At 37.7% G+C, this 19,894-nt stretch overlaps 1 pseudogene; it reads left to right on the plus strand.

The window, feature by feature from the left end:
- The first annotated feature begins 2,327 nt into the window (after positions 1-2,327).
- Positions 2,328-5,454, plus strand: LOC100579719 (annotated as a pseudogene).
- The last annotated feature ends 14,440 nt before the right edge of the window (positions 5,455-19,894 follow it).

Here is a 19,894-nt window from a genome sequence, read left to right on the forward strand (position 1 = left end):
TAATATCTCTGGAGTTTAACAAAGTACTAAAATAGACAAAGACAGTAACACAAAAATAGGGAGAGGAATAAATGAAGCAAAAGCTCCTATGGTCCTTGAAATGTCCCAGAGAAGTTTAAAAATATTGGCTAAATTTGGACTTTGATTAGTTAAGTGTGCCTGTAGAAATTTACAGAATAACTATTTTAAAATGTTATATAAAGAGTGTATAGTTTCTATACTAATAAAGAAAAAAATAAATAATTAATAATAAAAAAAGAAAACTTGAATCATAGGTATAAATTCAAATATATCAGCAGTTACATTAAATAAAAATGAACTAAATGCACTGTAAAAGACAAAGATTGCCATATTGAATTTTTAAAAAAATCTAATTATATGCAATTTATTAGAAATAGATCTAACACATAATGATTTAGACAAGGTGAAAGTAAAAGAATGGAAAAAATATTCAAGTAAACTGACTAAAAGGAAGCTAATGTCACTTTATTAATATTACACAAGATAGACTATAAAGCTGAAATAATTGCTTGGGAGAAAGAGGATCAAGTTGTTAGGACAAAAGGTACAATTCAAATAGATATACTTGTATATATTATTTTGTATCTACCTAAAACATGACTTTAAAATGCATGGCATAAAATTAATTGAATTATAAGGAGAAAAGAACAATTCTACAATCAGAGCACTAGACTTCAACACAGTTTTCTCATAATTGATATTAAAAAATGAGACAAAATATTTACAGCATTGATATAATTAGGCTTAGTTCCACCCAAATCTCATCTTGAATTATAATCCCCATAATCCCCACGTGTCAAGGGAGAGATCAGTAGAGGTAATTGAATCATGGGGGTGGTTTTCTCCATGCTGTTCTCATGATAGTGAGTGAGTTCTCACAAGACCTGATGATTTTATAAGGGGCTCTTCCTCCTTTGCTCAGCATGTCTCCTTCCTGCTGCCTGTGAAGAAGGTGCCTTGCTTCCCCTTCACTTTCTGCCATGATTATAAGTTTCCTGAGGCCTCCTTAGCCATGCCGAACTGTGAGTCAATTAAACCTCTTTCCTTTATAAATTACCCAATCTCAAGCAGTTCTTTATAGCAGTATGAAAACAGACTAATACAAGCATAATGAAAACTTTGATATTAGACTGGTGCAAAAGTAATTGCAGTTTTGACATTAAAAACAATGGCGAAAACAGCAATTACTTTTGCACCAATCTAATACATACAGAACATTATATCCAATAATTGCAAAACACACCTTCTTTTCAAATACACTTGGAACATTTGCAGAACATTTGTAAAATTGACTATACAATGGTCAGTAAAGAAAATTTAAATACACATCAAAGGATTTAAATCATACATGGCATGTCTTCTAACCTCAGTGCTCTTAAGCCAGAAACTTAAAAAAACAATAAAGCAGGCTAAAAAGGGGAATAACTTCACACATTTAGTGTTTAATAACACATGTCTATATCATCTATGGGTCAAAAAAAGTTGAATAAAAATTTAAACCATTTAACTAAAATTTTAATATGCAGGATAATAAAAATCCCACATATTAACACATGTAAGGTGCAGCTAAAGCTGTACTTCTTGGAAACTTATAGTCTTAGATATTCATATTACAAAGTTGAAAGGATAAAAATGATTAAGTCAAGGATAAAAAATGATTATATCAAGTCAAAGTTGAAAGGATAAAAATGATTAAGTTGAAAGGATAAAAATGATTAAGTCTAATTACTAGATAATTTATTTAATAATAATAAATATATAGAGTAGAGAATATATTAAATATATTTTATTTTTACTTTTATTTTTAAATATCTATTAAAAAGTAGAAAACAAATCCCACAACACTTCTTTCTATAAAGAAAGAAGAAAAGACATAGTGCAGCAAACAGTGGAAATTAATAATATGAAGAACACCTATATAATGAAGGAGATAAATCCCAGTGAAAGTTGGGTTTTTAAAAGACTGTACAAGAAAAATACAAATATCTGGTTAGACTAGTCAAGAAAAAGCTGAGAAGGTGAAAGTAAATGGAAAAAAACAAAAGAATCTATTGTATTAATAAGGGACGTTAGCAACTTTTCTAAATACAAAATGATATATAAAATTCAACTGCACTTATATAACACAGCAACAAACAGAAAAAATAGAAAATGATACTATACAATTTATGGTAGCATAAGAAGTGTTAGTAGCTGATTATAAATCTAACCAAGAATAAGAGGGCGGGATTCCTGGGCCGAGAGCGGGTGGCAGAGCCGGGACCTCCGTGATTCTCAGAACCCGAGGAGAAGCGGCATCCAGGGCTATGGCTGTGACTCTGGACAAAGATGCTTATTATCGTTGAGTGAAGAGATTGTACAGCAATTGGCAGAAAGGAGAAGATGAGTATGCCAACGTTGATGCCATTGTTGTATCAGTGGGTGTTGATGAAGAAATTGTTTATGCCAAATCAACTGTGTTACAGACATGGCCCTTTGGTTACGAACTAACTGATACTAACACGGTCTTTTGTGATGACAAAATTGTCTTTATGGCCAGCAAGAAAAAAGTGGAGTTTTTGAAACAGATTGCCAACACTAAGGGCAATGAGAATGCTAGTGGAGCCCCTGCATCACACTGCTGATACGAGAAAAGAATGAAAGTAGTAAGAGTAGCTTTGACAAAATGATTGAAGCCATTAAAGAAAGCAAGAATGGCAAAAAGATTGGAGTGTTCAGCAAAGACAAATTCCCTGGAGAGTTCATGAAGAGCTGGAATGACTGCCTCAACAAAGAAGGCTTTGACAAAATAGATATCAGTGCAGTTGTGGCATATGCCATGGCTGTAAAGGAGGATGGGGAGCTCAAATTAATGAAGAAAGCAGCCAGCATCACTTCTGAAGCCTTCAACAAATTCTTCAAGGAAAGAGTCATGGAAATAGTTGATGCAGATGAGAAAGTTCGACACAGCAAACTGGCTGAGTCTGTGGAAAAGGCCATTGAAGAGAAACAATACCTTGCTGGGGCAGACCCTTCTACTGTGGAAATGTGTTACCCTCCTATCATTCAGAGTGGTGGCAACTATAACCTTAAGTTCAGTGTGGTGAGTGACAAGAATCATATGCATTTTGGGGCTACCACTTGTGCCATGGGTATTCACTTCAAGTCTTACTGCTCCAACCTGTTCACACTTTGATGGTTGATCCTTCTCAGGAAGTTCAAGAAAATTACAATATTTTACTCCAGCTTCAAGAGGAGCTGCTGAAGGAATTAAGACATGGTGTTAAGATATATGATGTATATAACGCTGTCATGGACGTGGTTAAAAAGCAGAAGCCAGAACTCCTGAACAGAATTACCAAAAACCTAGGATTTGGGATGGGAATTGAATTCCGTGAAGGCTCCCTAGTAATCAATAGTAAAAGTCAATACAAACTGAAGACAGGAGTGGTTTTCAGCATCAGTTTGGGATTCTCGGACCTGACTAACAAGGAGGGGAAAAAGCCAGAAAAGAAAACCTATGCCCCGTTCCTTAGTGACACAGTGCTTATGGATGAGGATGGCCCAGCTACTGTTCTCACTTCTGTGAAGAAGAAGGTGAAGAATGTGGGGATATTCCTAAAGAACCAAGATGAGGAAGAAGAGGAAGAGAGAAAGAGGCAGAGAACCTTTTGGGAAGAGGTTCTCGGGCAGCATTACTTACAGAAAGAATAAGAAATGAAATGACTGCAGAAGAGAAACGAAGAGCACATCAAAAAGAACTAGCGGCTCAACTCAATGAAGAAGCAAAGAGGAGATTGACTGAACAAAGGGGAGAACAGCAGATTCAGAAAGCTCACAAATCTAGTGTGTCCTATAAAAACCCATCTCTGATGCCTAAGGAACCACATATTTGGGAAATGAAGATCTACATCGATAAGAAATATAAGACTGTAATAATGCCTGTTTGGCATTGCAACACGTTTTCACATTGCCACAATCAAGAATATAAGTATGTCCGTGGATGGAGATTATACTTACTTGCAAATCAACTTTTATTGCCCAGGCAGTGCTCTGGGCAGGAATGAAGGCAACATATTTTCTAACCCTGAAGCGACTTTTGTCAAAGTAATTACATACCGAGCGTCATACGATGACCGGGGAATAGACAGTACCAGTCTTGAACCTTCAGAATGCTTTCCGAATTATTAAAGAAGCACAGAAACGCTATAAAACTTGAGAAGCCGAAGAGAAAGAGAAGGAGGGCATTGTAAAACAAGACTCACTGGTGATCAATCTAAACCGGAGTAATTCCAAACTGAAAGATCTATACATTAGCCCAGATATTGCCCAAAAGAGGCTGCAAGGCTCACTGGAGGCCCATGTCAATGGCTTCTGCTTCACTTCTGTTCGAGGAGACAAAGTGGATATTTTGTACAATAATATTAAGCATGCTTTGTTCCAGCTTTGTGGTGGAGTAATGATTATTGTCTTGCACTTTCACCTCAAGAATGCCATCATGTTTGGGAAGAAGCGGCACACGGATGTGCAGTTCTACACAGAAGTAGGAGAGATAACCACGGACTTAGGGAAACATCAACACATGCATGACTGAAATGACATCTATGCTGAGCAGATGGAACGAGAAATGAGGCACATACTGAAAACAGCCTTTTAAAATTTCATGGAGAAAGTAGAGGCTCTAACTAAGGAGGAACTGGAATTTGAAGTGCCTTTTAGGGACTTGGGATTTAATGGAGCTCCCTACAGGAGTACCCGCCTCCTTCAGCCCATTAGTAGTGCGCTGGTAAATGCTACAGAATGTCCACCTTTTATGGTGACATTGGATGAAGTAGAGCTGATTCACTTTGAGCGGGTCCAGTTTCACCTGAAGAACTTTGATATGGTAATTGTCTACAAGGACTACAGCAACAAAGTGACCATGATCAATGCCATTCCTGTAGCCTCTCTTGACCCCATCAAGGAATGGTTGAATTCCTGCAACTTGAAGTACACAGAAGGAGTACAGTCCCTCAACTGGACTAAAGTAATGAAGACCATTGTTGATGACCCTGAGGGCTTCTTTGAACAAGGTGGCTGGTCTTTCCTGAGCCTGAGGATGAGGGGAGTGATGCTGAAGAAGGGGATTCAGAGTCTGAAATTGAAGATGAGACTTTTAATCCTTCAGAAGATGACTATGAAAAGGAAGAGGAGGATAGTGATGAAGATTATTCATCAGAAGCAGAAGAGTCAGACTATTCTAAGGAGTCGTTGGGTAGTGAAGAAGAGAGTGGAAAGGATTGGGATGAACTGGAGGAAGAAGCCCGAAAAGTGGACCAAGAAAATTGTTACGAGGAAGAAGAACATAGTCGAAATCTGAGCTGGAAGAGGAAGGCATCTGTGCACAGTTCAGGCCGTGGATCTAACCGTGGTTCCAAACACAGCTCTGCACCCCGCAAGAAAAAGAGGAAATAACTTCTGAACTTTGGCCCTGAGCTCCATTCTTCCTCTAGCCAAACCCTGAAAATTTTACATGACATAGAAACTGTATTTTTCCTTTTGTTTTCATTTGACGTTTTGCCATTTGTTTTTATGGGTTTCGGGGGCCATTTGTGTGGACCAATCTACTCAGAGAATTCCAGGCCCACCAGGATATGTGCCAATGGCCCCATTCAGATGTCAAGGGAGGAGGTGTTCTTGAAGAGAGGAGGAGGCTCCCGCTGTTAATAAATATTGTTTCATTCTTCTCTCTTCCTGTCACCTTGTGCCACGACATCGATGGCTTCTGACATCTTATTATTTGGTGTCTCAAAGCTGTATTTCCAAGACAGTGGTACAAGGTGACCCTTAATTACCCGTATCATGGTTCTTGACCAGCACATTCAATCCTCCAACCTACCCTACTGCCATGACCTTCCTCACATCTCTTTAAGTTTTATCTTTGCAATACTCAAGGTTCTTGGAAATTTGCTGATGGTTGTGATAAACCATATAACTTGAGCCAGTGAGGCAAATTGGGCTGGTGCCTTCATCTGAGTTTTCCTGCTTTCTTGCCTCATGCAGATTCTGAGGTATATCTGCTGCCTTGGAAGACATAAGAAGCAGTGATACTCCCTGGCTCGGTTATTTTCTCCGTACAAATGCACACATGGTACAGTGATAGAAGGCAAAATTGCCACTGTCTTCTTTTTTTTCTGATATATCTAAGGAAGAATGCTTGTGCCTCATGTACTGCTTCTAGTGAAATCTAGAAGAAGGCTTAAAGGAGTCAACATTTAGATCTGGAAGGGACTAGTGTTGCCTTGGGCCTAGAATACCCTGAGGAGAAAAAAGAAGAGGAAGGGAGGCCATATCTACAACACAGCTGGTCAGCACTGCTGCTCCTTATTTTAACTTTGTCTTGCATTGTCCTGTATTTATCACAGTTTCTGTTGAACAGCTTTTCAAGTATTTGGGGAGTTTATCTTGCCATCCTCCCCTTCTGGTTCTCTGCACCCACCTGTCCCACTGCAGTTCCTTCTGTGCTCTGTGACTTTAAGAGAAGAAGTGGGGAGGGGTCCCGGATTTTATGTTTGTTTGTTTTTTCTCCTTAGCAGTAGGACTTGATATTTTCAATTTTGGAAGAACTAAAGATGAGTAAACTGTGGGGTTTTTTGTTAAAAAAAAAATCTAACCAAGAATGGAAAAAAAACTCTATAAGAAAAGTAAAATATATGTGAAAGATGTCAGTGCACATGTAAGTAAATGGAGAAATAATTGTGATCATGAATTAGAAGACTCAGGATGTAAAGATATTGACCTATTTATATTTATTGTGATCCTAATAAAAATCTTAATGAGTGTGTATGTTTGTAACTAAATATATACATATTTAGTTTAGTTGACACTAAAATATATATTAAATATTTATTATTAAATATATATTAAATATTTTAGTTGACACTAAAATATATAGAGCAATACCAAAAAAAAAAAAAAAAAGATACTCTTGATTAAAAAGTTCAGGGTAAAGGAAAATGCCCAAATATATATAAAGACATTTCCCTGATCATTAGTGATCATTAGTGATGTTGAGCACTTTTTCAGATGTTTGTTGGCCATTCATATATCTTTTATTGAGAATTGTCTATTCATGTCCTTAGCCCACTTTTTGATGGGACTCTTTGTTGATTGTTTTTTTTTGCTAATTTATTTGAGTTCCTTGTAGACTCTGGATATTAGTTCTTTATCAGATGGATAGATTGTGAAGATTTCCTCCCACCCTCTGGGTTATCTGTTTGCTGACTGTTCCTTTAGCTGTGCAGAAGCTCTTTAGTTTAATTAAGTCCCACCTATTTATCTTTGCTTGTTGCATTTGCTTTTGGGTTCTTGGTCATAAAGTCTTTGCCTAAGCCAATGTCTAAAAGGGTTTTCTCAGCATTATCTTCTAGAATTTTTATACTTTCAGGTCTTAGATTTAGCTCCCTGATCCATCTTGAGTTGATTTTTCTGTAAGGTGAGAGATGAGGATCCATTTTCATTCTCCTACATGTGGCTTGCCAATTATCCCAGTACCATTTGCTGAATAGGATGTCCTTTCCCCACTTTATGCTTTTGTTTCTTTTGTCAAAGAGAAGTTGGCTTTAAGTATTTGGGTTTACTGGTGGGTTTTCTGTTATGTTCCATTGGTGTATGTGTCTATTTTTATACCAATACCATGCTGTTTTGGTGACTACGGCCTTATAGTATAGTTTGAAGTCAGGTAATGTGATGCCTCCAGATTTGTTCTTTTTGCTTAGTCTTGCTTTGGCTATGCAGGCTCTTTTTTGGTTCCATATGAATTTTAGGATTTTTTTTTCTAGTTCTGTGAAGAATAATGGTGTTATTTTGATGGGAATTGCATTGAATTTGTAGACTGCTTTTGGCAGTATGGTCATTTTCACAATATTGATTCTACCCATCCAAGAACGTGGGATGTGTTTCCATTTGTTTGTGTTAGCTATGAATTCTTTCAGCATTGTTTTGTAGTTTTCCTTGTAGAGGTCTTTCACTTCCTTGGTTAGGTATATTCCTAAGTATTTTTTATTTTTTTGCAGCTATTTTAAGAGGAGTTGAGTTCTTTATTTGATCTCAGCTTGGTTGCTGTTGGTGTGTAGAAGAGCTACTGATTTATGTATATTAATTTTGTGTCCTGAAACTTTGCTGAATTTGTGTATTACTTCTAGGAGCTGTTTGGAGGAGTCTTTAGGATTTTCTAGGTATACAGTCATATCATCAGCAAACAGCTACAGTTTGACTTCCTCTTTACTGATTTGGATACCCTTTATTTCTTTCTCTTGCCTGGTTGTTCTGACTAAGACTTCCAGTACTACGTTAAATAGAGGTGGTGAGAGTGGGCATCTTTGTCTTGTTCCAGTTCTCAGAGGGAATGCTTTCAACTTTTCCCCATTCAGCATTATGTTAGCTGTGGGTACACTACATTGAGGTATGTCCCTTGTATGCCAATTTTGCTGAGGGTTTTAATCATATAGGGATGCTGGATTTTGTCAAATGCTTTTTCTGCATCTATTGAGATGATCAGGGAAATGCAAATCAAAACCACAATGCAATACCACCTTACTCCTGCAAGAATGGCGATAACAAAAAAAAATAGACATTGGCGTGAATGCAGTGAAAAGGGAACACTTCTTCACTGTTGGTGGGAATATAAACTAGTACAAACAGTATGGAAAACAGTGTGGAGATTCCTTAAAGAACTAAAAGTAGAACTACCATTTGATGTAGCAATTCCACTACTGGGTATCTACCCAGAGGAAAAGAAGTAATTATATAAGTATTATATGAATAATTATATAAAGAAGTGGGAATATAAACTAGTACAAACAGTATGGAAAACAGTGTGGAGATTCCTTAAAGAACTAAAAGTAGAACTACCATTTGATGTAGCAATTCCACTACTGGGTATCTACCCAGAGGAAAAGAAGCAATTATATGAAAAAAGATACTTGCACATATATGTTTATAGCAGCACAATTCTCAATTGCAAACATATGTAACCAGCCCAGATGCTCATCAATTACTGAGTGGATAAAGAAATTGTGGTATATATATATATATATATATGAATGATGGAATACTACTCAGCCGTTAAAGGAACAAATTAATGGCATTCACAGAAACCTGTATGGAACTGGAGACTGTTATTCTAAGTGAAGTAACTCGGGAATGGACAACCAAATAAATTTTATGTTCTCACTCACTCATAAATGGAAGCTAAGCTCTGAGGATTCAAAGGCATAAGAATGATACAATGGACTTTGGGGACTTGGGGGAAAGTGGGGGAGGGGGTTGAGTGATAAAAGACTACAAACTGGGTACAGTGTATACTGCTCAGGTGATGGGTACACCAAAATCTCACAAATCACCACTAAAGAACTTACTCATGTAACCAAATACCACCTGTTCCCCAAAAACCTATGGAAATAATTTTTTTTAAAATAAGACTTATCATATAGCTATTTTAATTAAGATACTGCATTGCTATGCTGGGTTAACACACAGATCAATGTAACTAAATATAGAGAGGTCAGAAAAGTACACGGACATATATGGATACTTCACATATGGCAGAGGTTTATTGCAACTAAGTGAAAAATAATGGACTTTTAAATAAATGGTGATGAGAAAATTGGATCCCTACCTTCTAATATATATGTATATAAAATCCTTCCCCAGCATTATGACCTATATATGAAAAATAAAATTATAAGTACTTTAGAAATTAATATAAATATTGTTATAAATAAGTATTGTTATAAAATTTATCCAGAAAGCACCAACCCAACTATAAAATATATTAAAATTAATTACATTAAAATGAAAACCTTATCAAAAAAATTGTAAAGCATGTGAAAAAACAAGCTGTCCATTGAAAGAATATATTTGCTATACATAAAATTGATAGGGGCTAGTTTTCAGTATATATAAAAAAAAATCTATGAATCCATAAGAAAATGATGAATAAGGCCAGGTGCAGTGGTTCACAGCTGTAATCCCAGCACTGTGGGAGGCCGAGGCAGGTGGATCACATGAGGCTAAGACTTGGAGACCAGCCTGGCTAACACGGTGAAACTCTGTCTCTACTAAAAATACAAAAATTAGCCAGGCCTGGTGGCAGGCACCTATAGTCCCAGCTACTTGGAGCCTGAGGCACAAGAATTGCTTGAACCCAGGAGGTGGAGGTTGCAGTGCAGTTAGCCAAGATCATGCCACTGCACTCCAGCCTGGGTGACAGAGTGAGACTCTGTTTCAAAAGAAATGAAAAGAAAAGGGAGAGGAGAAAGAAAGAGAAAGAGAGAGAAGAAAGAAAGAAAGAAAGAAAGAAAGAAAGAAAGAAAGAAAGAAAGAGAAAGGAAAGAAAGAGAAAGAGAGGGAGGGAGAAAGAGTGAGAAAGAAAGAGAGAGGGAGGGAGGGAGAAAGAGAGTGAGAAAGAAAGAAAAAGAAAAAGAAAAAGAAAGAAAGAAAGAAAGAGAGGGAGGGAGGGAGGGAGAAAGAGAGTGAGAAAGAAAGAAAGAAAAAAAGAAAGAGAGGAGGAGAGAGAAAGAAAGAAAGAAAAAAAGAAAGAGAGGGAGGGAGGGAGGGAGAAAGACAGTGAGAAAGAAAGAGAGGGAGGGAGGGAGAAAGTGAGAAAGAAAGAGAAAGAAAAGAAAGAAAGAAAGAAAGAAAGAAAGAAAGAAAGAAAGAAAGAAAGAAAGAAAGAAAATGATTAATAACTCAATAGAAAAAATTGGCAAACAAACTAAATGAACATTTCCAAAAGGCAAAACTCCAATGGCAGAAAAAAAAGAAAAGATTACTTGCCACAATAGAAAAATAAATAAATTAAAACTATGATGGGATACTATTAATCATTCACTGATTTGAGAAATATGAAAGTTCTAACAGCATCAAGTGTTGATAAAGATACGGAGCAACAGGAACTCTCACACTTCTGAGGAAGTGTTCTTTAATGCTATCACTTTGGAAAATAGTTTGCAATTACCTAGTGTAATTGGAAATGTGCATATTCTACAGTCCAATAATTAGTAGGCCATATAGTCCAGAGAATAGATTTTATGTTAGCATAAGGACACATGTACCTGAATGTTCGTGCCAGCATTATTTACAATAGCAAAAACTAGAAGCAGCCTAAATGTTCATAAACTGGATAAAGAAAGTGTAGTCTAGCAATATAGTAGATTACTAAACAAAATGACAATAAAAGAACTATACCATTTGATTCAGATTGGGTTTGAATGGAGTTCAACTGATACAGTATCCTGGTAGTTTAAATGCATTCCTGGTGTTTAAGTGTAGGAGATACCTCTGGGCCAATGGTCTAAGGAAGGAAAATCAAAACAGTGTGGGTAACATAATGAGCGCAACAGGCTTAGTGCACTGTCAGAATAATATCTGGAATCACAGTGTAATTTCTTTCCTCAAACCCATGTCCCTCAAGATCAGAGGGCACCAAAGGTTTATAACTGTTTTAATTACATCCATCGACTCTGTTATCTGCTGTTTCTCTAGGCCTTCAGTTTGATGAAACAGTGTTCCAAATCTGTGGTTTTTCCCTTGCACCTTTGCTGCTACTACTGTCACCACAGTGGCCGTGATCCCAGACTCACTGCTCTTGTGTGAGCAGCCTCTCGTTGCAGGTTTTGCTTGCCCTGAAAGGCTCTGAAAGTGTGGCTATTCCTCCCATAACCTCCTCTTTTACTTTACTCTTTTGGAAATGAGGAAGGAAACTGCAGGAAGCTAAAGCTGCTTCTCTTTCATATGACAGGGTAGGTTTCTCTACTCTTGACATTTTTGGGGAAAACTCTCCTACCACTGTCACCATTCACAGATTTACTGTGAAGCTAAGGAAGCAAAAATATCAGGGCTCCCTTATTTGCACAGGCATCTTCCAAAGGCCTGGCAGGGGCTCTGGCAATGTGTTTATGTGGTCATATGTCTCTATACAAGTTACAAAATTAAAAACAGGAACAAGTTAAGACCACTGTATGTTTTCATTTCAACTTCCCCCTTATAAAACTTCAACTCATGATGGGTGACATTAGAATGGCCAAGAGCATTTTCCATATGTGGTTAAGGGGAACTTGAGCAGGGAGTACATTTCTAAGGGGTTTTAGTGGGATATAGATAAATATCTATACCTATCTACCTACTATCTCTCTAGGTCACTCTAGATAGATACAGATATAAGTAATTCTATAATAGATATAGGCAGTTATATTATATATACACAAAAATGTATGTTTCAATCTATCTATATATATATCTATCCATATGTATACAGATATATCTTTGTATATATCTATCTAGATAGATATATCTTTGCGTATATCTATCTAGGTAGATATATCTTTGCGTATATCTATCTAGATATTTTTTTATATCTTTGCGTATATCTAGCTAGATAGACATACCTTTGCGTATATCTAGCTAGATAGACATACCTTTGCGTATATCTAGCTAGATAGACATACCTTTGCGTATATCTAGCTAGATAGACATATCTTTGCGTGTATCTAGCTAGATAGACATATCTTTGCGTATATCTATCTAGATAGCTATATCTTTGTGTATATCTAGGTAGACAGATATATCTTTGTATATATCTAGATAGATATAGAGACATATAGAGATATAGAGACAGGAAAATAACTTGGCCATATTCCAAAATGACTGTAAGACTATAAAGCCATATCCCAAAATGACTATAACACTATAAACAGTATCTGTTTTTCTTATTTCTAGAACAAAAGTGAAGGACTGGAGTTGAGATTATGACTTGAACTTACATTATTGTGTCAGGCATTCAAACTATGTACATACTGGGAGAAAAATGAAGGTGAAACGTATGGAACTACCAGTTAGTCTGGGGAACATTCTTCCAGAAAGTTTATAGATAAAGAAATTTGATAGAAATCTTTCTAAATTTGTCAACAATCCTAAAAGTTTGCATGATATTACTGAGAAAGTAATAAAACAAAACTTTCTGAAAGTATCAATGAAATTAACCATGCTAGAGGCGAGTGGAAAGAATTATCTTGTTCTTACTACAGGAAATCAAATTACACAATCAATGTCATGTGAAGAGGCAATCAAAGAAGATGCAATGCAAATATGCAAAAAAGAATTATAGAGATAAGATTGACAAGTAAAAATATTGTTCTTCAAAGCTGGAAGCTTCACATCACCTGACTTCAAATGATATTACAGGGCTACAGTAATCAAAACAGCATGGTAATGGTACAAAAAGAGACACACAGACCAATGGAACAGAATAGAGAGCCCAGAAAAAAGGCCACACAGCTACAACCATTTGGCCTTTGACAAAGCTGACAAAAGCTAGCAATGGGAAATAACTCCCTATTCGGTAAATGGGACTAAGATAACTGGCTATCAAAAAAAAAAGATTGAAACTGGACCCCTTCCTTATGCCATATACAAAAATCAACTCAAGATGGATTGAAGACTTAAATGTAAAACCCAAAACTATGAGAACTTTGGAGGACAACCTAGGCAATACCATTCTGGACATAGGAATGAGCAAAAATTTCATGATGAAGATGCCAAAAGCAATTGCAACAAAAGCAAAAATTGACAAATTGGATCTAATTAAACTTAAGAGCTTCTGCACAGCAAAAAATCTATCAACAGAGTAAACAGACAATGTGCAGAATGGGAGAAAATATTTGCAAACTATGCATCTGACAAAGGTCTAATATCCAGCATCTATAAGAAACTTAAATTTACAAGAGAAAAACAGACAACCCCATTAAGAAGTGGGCAAAGGCATCAATAATACACTGGATAAAGAAAATGTAGCACATATACACTGTGGAATACTATGCAGCCATAAAAAAGAATGAGTTCAAGTCCTTTGCAGGAACATGGGTGAAGCTGGAAACCATCATTCTCAGCAAACTAACACAGGAACAGAAAACCAAACACTGCATGTTCTCACTCATAAGTGGGAGTTGAACAATGAGAACACATGGACACAGGGAAGGGAACATCACACACCAGGGCCTGTCAGGGGGTGGGGGGAAAGGAAAAGAGGAGGGAGAGCATTAGGACAAATACATAATGTATGTGGGGCTTAAAACCTAGATGATGGGTTGATAGGTGCAGCAAACCACTGTGGCACATGTATACCTACGTAACAAACCTGCACATTCTGCACATGTATCCCAGAACTTAAAGTAAAATAAAAAAAAAAAAAAAAGAAGTGGGCAAAGGACATGAACAGACATTTTCCAAAAGAAGACATACATCTGGCCAACAAGCATATGAAAAAAGTTCAATATCACTGATCATTAGAGAAATGCAAATCAAAACCACAATGAGCTATCACCTCACACCAGTCATAATGGCTATTACTAAAAAGTCAAAAAATAAAAGATGGTGGAGAGGTTGTGGAGAAAAGCGAACACTTATGCACTCTTGGTGGGAGTGTAAATAAGTTCAACTACTGTGGAAAGAACTGTGGCGCTTCCTCAAAGAGCTAAAAAACAGAAATACCATTTGACCCAGCAATCCTATTACTGCTTCTATACCCAGAACAATATAAATAATTCTACTATAAAAACATACATGTTAATGTTCATTGCAGCACTCTTTACAATAGCAATGACAAGGAATCAACCTAAATGCTCATCAATGACAGATTGGATAAAGAAAATGTGTACATATACACCGTGGAATGATGTACATTATATAGCCATAAAAAGGAATAAGAACAAGATTATGACTTTTATTGGAACATAGATGGAGCTGGAGGCTATTATTCTTAGCAAACTAGCACAGGAACAGAAAACCAAATACTGCATATCCTCACTTATAAGTGGAAGCTAAATGATGAGAACACATGGACACAAAGAAGGGAACGACAGACACTGGGGCCTACTTGAGGGTGGAGGGTGGCAGGAGGGAGAGGAGCAGAAAAGAATAACTATTGGGTACTAGGCTTAGTGCCTGGGTGACAAAATAATCTGGACAACAAACCCCCAAGACACGAGTTTGCCTATATAGCAAACCTGCATATGTTTAAAGTTTAAAAAAAATACTGTTTTTTTCTATAATTTGTAGCATGCGTTAGCTTTTTAAAGTGGAAATTAAAAAAAATTCTCTACCCAATTTAATATTTTAAATTGTTCTCTTTTTTTTCCCTGAGGTACCCTCAAATTACGTAAGGTTTAGGCACCATAAAACCTGTATATGCCCCTGCCTCTACTACATTTCCCAACCAGAGAAATATCAAGTAAATGTCAGTCTTTGCTGGAGTTATTCTGAAAAGATTTATTTAGGGCCTCCCTTTTGGAGCCCTTGCCACATAAATGTGAACATATCAAAATGAGCCTTCATGTGTGAAATTTCAACCCTCTGACTGATGGAGCTGCAGTCTGTATTGCACTTCAACTCCCTTTTCACAAAAGCATTGCTCTCTTTTTCTCTTTTTCTGCTTATGCAATCCTGCCTCACTCTTCATTACAACTTCCCCTTGGGAGCACCTGATCCAGTGCTTCTGGCTCTCATCACTCTCTGTTGCCTCTACTGGGGAGATCTCATGCCTCACTCCCAGCCACCTCTGCAAGCTCTTACTATGGAAACTCCAATATTGCTCACTAAACACGTGTTCATACTTCAAACCCCAATGAATCAGCATCAGCTAATAACACCCTTCTTTCACATTCCAAACTCTTCCTCCGTCTGGAATCCTTGCTTCTCTGTAGTTCCTCCTATGAGATACTCATGTCATATTGCTGCACCTACCAGACCAAGGAAATCCAGAGAAACCCCTTTTTTTCTACTGGCTATCCTAAGAAGGGCAGGGAAAACCCAATATTTGAAATTGCAATTTCAAGAGTTTGGAATTTCAAGAGTAAGCAATGTTCCGTGCTGTCAATTTGACCTGACCCATGGAACCGTAAAAAAGAGAAAAAGAGAGCTTACTTATTTTAGTTCAACTATAGTCTGGTTTAAATGGTCTTCTATAAGCAAAACAGGACACTGAACCACTATTCTCAACATTATTTTTAGGCAAGTTGTGCTCTTGCGTTACAAATAACTGGCTCAACAGATGACTGTTGAGACACAAACTGTTGATGCATCGAGTAAACAAACTATTTCTTTTCAGTTTGTGAAGCTAAAATTTCCTTCTGTTATTTCTGTAATTGGAGCTGGTTACTGGGTAAGCCATCACATTATCTATCACCTAGGTGTCACTACGGCTAATTATTAAAACGAATCCAAGTGCAAGGTATTTACCATCCCTATGCCACCTTTATTTGTCTTCAGATATGCAAAGTGGCACTTTACAAGATTAACTTAATTTCCCCAAGAAGGTTCAGAAGCTGAACTTCAAGAAGCATTCCTTCTCCACTGCGGTTGCTTCCTGGGAGCATCCACTGTTTTCTGTTTTAAGGTAGCCTTCATCTGAGATTCAGTGTAGTTGTTCAGTGGAAGGTCCAGGCCTGGCCTAGAGCAGGAGTTCTGGAAGGACAGAGTACAGTTCCTGCCACATTACAAAAGCCTCCATTCAAGTCTCCTAAAACTGCCGTAGGCCTCTCGAGTTCCTCGAGGTCCATTAGTTTTAATTTAAGGATGTAGAACTCAGCCTGTGATAATGCCTAGGCCAGTGTCGCTCGAAGGGTAATTAATCCTCAAACGAGTGCTAGTCCACTAAGTGTTTCCAGTGTGTAACAAAATAAATACAGAAATTGAGAGTAAGCATTAAAAGGACACTTATAGCCAGCTGACATTGCTGTGACAACCAAGCATACAGTTAATTAACTGGTTTTATTAAACAGGGAATACAGTAGACACCAGTTATCTGCAAGTGTGTATTTCAAGAGCCCAGCTGATGCCTGAAACTGTCAATAGTATCAAATCCTACTGGTAACAACTGGCCCCTGCTAGGTGGTGTGAGCCACTTTCAGCTCGGTGATTATGCTGGTGTAAACCAACCCACTGGGTCGCAAGTCATAGAAAAGCAAACAAGTAATATCCTAGGCCTCCACATTCACTCCCCACTCACTCACTGACACCCACTGCAACTTCCGATCCTGCAAGCTCCATTCATGATAAGTGCCCTATACAGGTATACAATTTTTAATGTTTTCTACCGTATTTCACTGTACCTTTTCTATGTTTAGGTACACAAATACCATTGTGTTACAATTGCCTACGGTATTCAGTACAGTAACATGGTTGGTGCAAAAGTAATTGCGGTTTTTGTCATACTTTTATGGCAAAAACCGCAATTACTTTTGCACCAACTTAATATGTCTATATACAGTCATGTATTGCTTAACAACAGAGATACATTCTGAGGGATGGATTGGTGGGTGATTTTATCTCGGTGAAAACATCCTGGTGTGTACTTGCACAAACCTAGATGGTATGGCCTACCACATACCTAGGCTATATGGTGTAGACTATTGCTCTTAGGCTACAAATCTATGTAGCATGTTACTGTACTGAATAATGTAGACAAATTATAATACAATAGTAAGTATTTGTGTATCTAAACATAGAAAAGGTACCATGAAATACAGTAGAAAATGGCCGGGCGCAGTGGTTCATGCCTGTAATCCCAGCACTTTGGGAGACCGAGGTGGGCGGATCACAAGGTCAGGAGATCAAGACGATCCTGGTTAACATGGTGAAACCCTGTCTCTACTAAAAATACAAAAAATTAGCCGGGCGTGGTGGTGGGCACCTGTAGTCCCAGCTACTAGGGAGGCTGAGGCACGAGAATGGCATGAACCCGGGAGGTGGAGGTTGCAGTGAGCTGAGATCGCACCACTGCACTCTAGCCTGGGCAACAGAGCGAGACTCCGTCTCAAAAAAAAAAAAATGGTATACCTGTATAGGGCATTTATCATGAATGGAGCTTGCAGGATTGGAAGTCACTGTGGCTGAGTCAGTGAGTGGGCAGTGAATGGGAAGGCCTAGGACATTACTTGTTCGCCTTTCTATGACTTGCAACTCAGTAGGTTGGTTTATACCAGCATCACCATAAAGAGGGGAGTAATGCTTTGCACTATAGTATTAGGACAGCTAAGATGTCACTAGGTGATAGAAATTTTCCAGCTCTATTATTATCTTATGGGTCCACAGCCATATATATGCTCCATCATTGACCAAAATGTCATTATGCAATGCATGACTCTACTGCTTTTTTTCCCATTTATACATGTATGTCATGCACTATGATAAAGTTTAATTTATAAATTAGGCACAATAAAATAAAGTTTATAAACTTTGTAAAGTTTAATTTATAAATTAGGCACAGTAAAAGATTTAACAGCAATAACTACTAACTAATAATAAAATAGAACAATTATAATATGCCAGCATTACTACTCTTGGACTTTGGGGCCATTATTAAATACATGAACACAAACACTGCAATGCCACTATAATCGATCCGATCACCAAGCTGGCTGCTAAGTGACTGATGGGGTGGACAGTGTATATTGTGCAGAGATGCTTGATAAAAAGATAATTCACATCCCAGGCTGGATGGAGTTGGAGGTGAGATTTCATCACACTACTTAGAGTGGCACACAATTTAAAACTTACGAGTTGCTTATTTCTGGAAATTTCCATTTAATATTTTTGAACTGCAAGTGACCATAGGTAACTGAAATTGCAGAAAGCAAAACTGAGACAAAGGGGGCCTACCGTACGCAGTTTGGGTGTTCGCAAACTCACACAGTGAGCAGCATACTGGTCATATACAGTAACATCAGGCATTGGCCTGTAAGAGATCAGAAGTAAAAACATATTTTTTAAAAGCTAGTTCGTAATTCTTCATGACAGATTGCTTTAGAAGCTTTGGTTTCAGTATTGAGAGTAGGCTGGGAGGCAGGAAAAGTTTAATGATGCAAGTTGGAAAGACCCCAGGACCTCTATAGAGATAATCCTGATTTCTGCACAGTCTCAGAGTAATTTTCGGCATTGCCATACCCTTGTACTCTAAATCCACGTGCTAGGGCTAAGCTGTGCCGAGTCCCAGCTTGGATGACATGCCGCTTCAGAGCCTGCGGAGCACTTTCCTTCCATCCGGCAGAATAGAAATAACTTGCCGCGTGTGCAGCACTGATGTCCAAAAGAAAAGCCACACAGGGACATCTAGTGGCAATGGGAAATCACCGATCTTCTCAAAAAGAGCTCAAGAATTTCCAAACCACAAACTGCTTGGATACTTTGGACTGGTTTATTGAACTTTACCTCGCAACCTAGCAAATTGGTCACTGCCTCTGAAGGCAAACAGGCATACAGGGAACTGAAACAGAGCTGTGTAGCCCTGGCTGAAAACAGGCCACACCTAACAAGCCACTGTATGACCAAATGAAGCAAAGAGTGAAGGCAGTAGGCAGGTTCTTTAGGCAAGTGTGCTGAGAAGACAGTAGATAGGAGACTCTTATTTTATGGGCAATTACTTCAATACTCTCTTTCTAGTTGGCTGTCAAATAGACTTGACTCTTGAGAGGTAGAAAAGATGCAAAGCTCCAAAAGAAACTATGTATTAAAAGCAGCCCTCCAAACTTGCTGATCTATCAATTAGCATTTGCAGAACTCTTAGTGAGAGTTACTTGTGAGCTCCACAGTATCATGCCAAAGACAAATCAAAGTTAGCCACCCAGATTGAGGAGAAAAAAAAAGAAAAGCCCTTTGAAGAGAGACGGGCTTCTCCTGGACTTTGATGGTAGGACTGAAACTAAAAGAGATACAGTTGCATCAGATTTTCATTGTTTGAAACAGACTCTTTCCAAGGCAGATGTGCAAATAAATTGTTAATAAAATAAGTCTAAATTTAGCCTGTAAAAATTATAGTGGATTTTACTTGAGAAAAATATTGAAAGCATATAACCACTGA

This window comes from Nomascus leucogenys, chromosome 23 (assembly GCF_006542625.1).
Source record: "Nomascus leucogenys isolate Asia chromosome 23, Asia_NLE_v1, whole genome shotgun sequence".
Taxonomy (NCBI): domain Eukaryota; kingdom Metazoa; phylum Chordata; class Mammalia; order Primates; family Hylobatidae; genus Nomascus; species Nomascus leucogenys.